The sequence below is a fragment of the Lolium perenne genome, chromosome 3 (genome assembly GCF_019359855.2).
Source record: "Lolium perenne isolate Kyuss_39 chromosome 3, Kyuss_2.0, whole genome shotgun sequence".
Classification (NCBI taxonomy): Eukaryota; Viridiplantae; Streptophyta; class Magnoliopsida; order Poales; family Poaceae; genus Lolium; species Lolium perenne.
Window position 1 is genome coordinate 243,176,138 of NC_067246.2, and position 6,000 is coordinate 243,182,137.

Consider the following 6,000-nt stretch of genomic DNA (forward strand, 5'->3'; position numbering starts at 1 on the left):
GCTCTTGCATCATATAGTTTGCACCTATTAATGAAGAAATACATAGAGCATGCTAAAATTTGGTTTGCATAATTGGTCTCTCTAAGGTCTAGATAATTTCTAGTATTGAGTTTGAACAACAAGGAAGACGGTGTAGAGTCTTATAATGTTTACAATATGTCTTTTATGTGAGTTTTGCTGCACCGCTTCATCCTTGTGTTTGTTTCAAATAAACCTTGCTAGCCTAAACCTTGTATCGAGAGGGAATACTTCTCATGCATCCAAATACTTGAGCCAACCACTATGCCATTTGTGTCCACCATACCTACCTACTACATGGTATTTCTCCGCCATTCCAAAGTAAATTGCTTGAGTGCTACCTTTAAATTTCCATTCTTCACCTTTACAATATATAGCTCATGGGACAAATAGCCTAAAAACTATTGTGGTATTGAATATGTACTTATGCACTTTATCTCTTATTAAGTTGCTTGTTGTGCGATAACCATGTTTCTGGGGACGCCATCAACTATTCTTTGTTGAATATCATGTGAGTTGCTATGCATGTCCGTCTTGTCTGAAGTAAGAGAGATCTACCACCTTAATGGTTGGAGCATACATATTGTTAGAGAAGAACAATGGGCCGCTAACTAAAGCCATGATTCATGGTGGAAGTTTCAGTTTTGGACATATATCCTCAATCTCATATGAGAACACTAATTGTTGCCACATGCTTATGCATTAAAGAGGAGTCCATTATCTGTTGTCCATGTTGTCCCGGTATGGATGTCTAAGTTGAGAATAATCAAAAGCGAGAAATCCAAAATGCGAGCTTTCTCCTTAGACCTTTGTACATGCGGCATGGAGGTACCCTATTGTGACACTTGGTTAAAACATGTGTATTGCGATGATCCAGTAGTCCAAGCTAATTAGGACAAGGTGCGGGCACTATTAGTATACTATGCATGAGGCTTGCAACTTGTAAGATATAATTTACATAACTCATATGCTTTATTACTACCGTTGACAAAATTGTTTCATGTTTTCAAAATAAAAGCTCTAGCACAAATATAGCAATCAATGCTTCCCTCTGTGAAGGGCCTTTCTTTTACTATTATGTTGAGTCAGTTCACCTATTTCTCTCCACCTCAAGAAGCAAACACTTGTGTGAACTGTGCATTGATTCCTACATACTTGCATATTGCACTTGTTATATTACTTTACATTGACACTATCCATGAGATATACATGTTATAAGTTGAAAGCAACCGCTGAAACTTAATCTTCCTTTGTGTTGCTTCAATACCTTTACTTTGATTTATTGCTTTATGAGTTAACTCTTATGCAAGACTTATTGATGCTTGTCTTGAAGTACTATTCATGAAAAGTCTTTGCTATATGATTCATTTGTTTACTCATGTCATTTACATTGTCTTGGATTGCTGCATTCATTACATATGCTTACAATAGTATGATCAAGGTTATGATGGCATGTCACTCCAGAAATTATCTTTGTTTATCGTTTACTCGCTCTGACGAGCGTAAACTAAGCTTGGGGATGCTGATACGTCTCCGACGTATCGATAATTTCTTATGTTCCATGCCACATTATTGATGTTATCTACATGTTTTATGCACACTTTATGTCATATTCGTGCATTTTCTGGAACTAACCTATTAACAAGATGCCGAAGTGCCGCTTCTTTGTTTTCTGCTGTTTTTGGTTTCAGAAATCCTAGTAACGAAATATTCTCGGAATCGGACGAAATCAACGCCCAGGTTCCTATTTTGCCCGGAAGCATCCAGAACACCCGAGAACCGCCAGAGAGGGGGCACAGGCCCACCAAACCCTAGGCCGGCGCGGCCAAGGGGGGGCCCGCGCCCCCCTATAGTGTCGTCGCCCTGTTGACCTTCTGATGCCGCCTCTTCGCCTATATAAAGGTCCCAGACCTAAAACCTCGACACGGAAAAGCCACGGTACGAGAAACCTTCCAGAGCCGCCGCCATCGCGAAGCCAAGATCTGGGGGACAGGAGTCTCTGTTCCGGCACGCCGCTGGGACGGGGAAGTGCCCCCGGAAGGCTCCTCCATCAACACCACCGCCATCTTCATCAACGCTGCTGTCTCCCATGAGGAGGGAGTAGTTCTCCATCGAGGCTCGGGGCTGTACCGGTAGCTATGTGGTTCATCTCTCTCCTATGTACTTCAATACAATAATCTCATGAGCTGCCTTACATGATTGAGATTCATATGATGATGCTTGTAATCTAGATGTCATTATGCTAGTCAAGTGGGTTTTACTTATGTGATCTCCGGAGACTCCTTGTCCCACGTGTGTAAAGGTGACAGTGTGTGCACCGTGTGGGTCTCTTAGGCTATATTTCACATAATATATTCACTGTTATGAATGGCATAGTGAAGTGCTTATTTATATCTCTTTATGATTGCAATGTGTTTTGTATCACAATTTATCTATGTGTTACTCTAGTGATGTTATTAAAGTAGTTTTATTTCTCCTGCACGGTGTAATGGTGACAGTGTGTGCATCCGTGTTAGTACTTGGCGTAGGCTATGATTGTGATCTCTTGTAGATTACGAAGTTAACTATTGCTATGATGGTATTGATGTGATCTATTCCTCCTACATAGTGTGAAGGTGACAGTGTGCATGCTATGTTAGTACTTGGTTTAGTCGTGTTTATCTGTCATGCACTCTAAGGTTATTTAAATATGAACATTGAATTGTGGAGCTTGTTAACTCCGGCATTGAGGGTTCGTGTAATCCTACGCAATGGTGTTCATCATCCAACAAGAGAGTGTAGAGTATGCATTTATCTATTCTGATATGTGATCAATGTTGAGAGTGTCCACTAGTGAAAGTATGATCCCTAGGCCTTGTTCCTAAATACTGCTATCGCTGCTTGTTTACTGTTTTACTGCGTTACTACTGCTGCGTTGCTACTGCTTATTCATACCACCTGTATTTCACTATCTCTTCGCCGAACTAGTGCACCTCTTAGGTGTGTTGGGGACACAAGAGACTTCTTGCTTTGTGGTTGCAGGGTTGCATGAGAGGGATATCTTTGACCTCTTCCTCCCTGAGTTCGATAAACCTTGGGTGATCCACTTAAGGGAAAACTTGCTGCTGTTCTACAAACCTTTGCTCTTGGAGGCCCAACACTGTCTACAGGAAAAGGAGGGGGGCATAGACATCAGTGTTGCGCCGCACTACATCCCGCCGCCATCAACCTTCGACGTGCTTCTTGACTCCTACTAGTTCGATAAACCTTGGTTTCTTACTGAGGGAAACTTGCTGCTGTACGCATCACACCTTCCACTTGGGGTTCCCAACGAGCGTGTGCTTTACGCGTCATCAAGCTAAATTTCTGGCGCCGTTGCCGGGGAGATCAAGACACGCTGCAAGGGGAGTCTCCACAATCCAATCTCTTTACTTTGTTTTTGTCTTGCTTTATTTTATTTACTACTTTGTTTGCTGCACTTAAACAAAACACAAAAAAATTAGTTGCTAGCTTTACTTTATTTACTGTCTTGTTCTCCATATCAAAAACACAAAAAAATTAGTTACTTGCATTTACTTTATCTAGTTTGCTCTATTTACCACTGTTAAAATGAATACCCCTGAAAACACTAAGTTGTGTGACTTCACAACCACAAATAATAATGATTTCTTATGCACACCCATTGCTCCACCTGCTACTACAGCAGAATTCTTTGAAATTAAACCTGCTTTACTGAATCCTGTTATGAGAGAGCAATTTTCTGGTGTTAGTTCTGATGATGCTGCTTCCCATCTCAATAATTTTGTTGAACTATGTGAAATGCAAAAGTATAAGGATGTAGATGGTGATATTATAAAATTGAAATTGTTTCATTTCTCATTAAGAGGAAGAGCTAAAGATTGGTTGCTATCTCTGCCTAGAAATAGTATTGATTCATGGACTAAATGCAAGGATGCTTTTATTGGTAGATATTATCCCCCTGCTAAAATTATATCTTTGAGGAGTAGCATAATGAATTTTAAACAATTGGATAATGAGCATGTTGCACAAGCTTGGGAAAGAATGAAATCTTTGGTTAAGAATTGCCCAACCCATGGACTGACTACTTGGATGATCATCCAAACCTTTTATGCAGGACTGAACTTTTCTTCGCGGAACCTATTGGATTCAGCTGCTGGAGGTACCTTTATGTCCATCACTCTTGGTGAAGCAACAAAGCTTCTTGATAATATGATGATTAATTATTCTGAATGGCACACGGAAAGAGCTCCACAAGGTAAGAAGGTAAATTCTGTCGAAGAAACCTCTTCCTTGAATGATAAGATTGATGCTATCATGTCCATGCTTGTGAATGATAGGACTAATGTTGATCCTAATAATGTTCCGTTAGCTTCATTGGTTGCTCAAGAAGAACATGTTGATGTAAACTTCATTAAAAATAATAATTTCAACAACAATGCTTATCGGAACAATTCTAGTAATAACTATAGGCCATATCCTTATAATAATGGTAACGGTTATGGTAATTCTTATGGGAATTCTTACAACAATAATAGGAACACACCCCCTGGTCTTGAAGCTATGCTTAAAGAATTTATTAGTACACAAACTGCTTTTAACAAATCTGTTGAGGAAAAGCTCAATAAAATTGATATTCTTGCTTCTAAGGTTGATAGTCTTGCCTCTGATGTTGATCTTTTGAAATTGAAAGTTATGCCTAATAAGGATATTGAAAATAAAATTGTTACTACAGCAAATGCCATCCAAGTTAGAATTAATGAGAATATAAGATTAATGGCTGAATTGCATGCTAGGTGGGAAAGAGAAGAAAATGAAAAACTAGCTAAAGAGAATAATATAGCTAAAGTTTGGACTATTACCACCACTAGCAATGCTAATGTTCCACATGTTGCTGCACCTCCTACTAATAATGGTGAAAGAATTGGTGTTGGCAATGTTTCTACTTCTAATGCAAAGCCTGCAAAACTGCCGGAAACTGCTAAAACTGCTGAAACTGCCTGTGATAAAACTGCTGAAATTTTTTCCAACATTGGGGATGATGATCCCATTGCTGTAGATCATAATGGTTTAGACTTTGGTGATTGCCACATCTCTGAAGTCATAAAGTTTTTACAAAATCTTGCTAAAAGTCGCAATGCTAGTGCTATAAATTTAGCCTTTACAAAACATATTACGAATGCTCTCATAAAAGCTAGAGAAGAGAAACTAGAACGTGAAGCTTCTATTCCTAGAAAGCTAGAGGATGGTTGGGAGCCCATCATTAAGATGAAGGTAAATGACTTTGATTGTAATGCTTTATGTGATCTTGGTGCAAGTATTTCTGTTATGCCTAAGAAAATTTATGATATGCTTGACTTGCCACCATTGAAAAATTGTTATTTGGATGTTAATCTCACTGATAATGCTAAAAAGAAACCTTTGGGGAGGATTGATAATGTTCGCATTACCGTTAACAATAACCTTGTCCCCGTTGATTTTGTTGTCTTGGATATTGAATGCAATGCATCTTGCCCCATTATATTGGGAAGACCTTTTCTTCGAACTGTTGGAGCTATCATTGATATGAAGGAAGGTAATATTAAATATCAATTTCCTCTCAAGAAAGGTATGGAACACTTCCCTAGAAAGAGAATGAAGTTACCTTTTGATTCTATTATTATAACAAATTATGATGTCGATGCTTCATCTCTTGATAACACTTGATATACACTTTCTGCGCCTAGCTGAAAGGCGTTAAAGAAAAGCGCTTATGGGAGACAACCCATGTTTTTACTACAGTACTTTTATTTTATATTTGAGTCTTGGAAGTTGTTTACTACTATAGCAATCTCTCCTTATCTTAGTTTTATGCATTGTTGTGCCAAGTAAAGTCGTTGATAGTAAGGTTCATACTAGATTTGGATTACTGCGCAGAAACAGATTTCTTTGCTGTCACGAATCTGGGCCTAATTCTCTGTAGGTAACTCAGAAAATTATGACAAT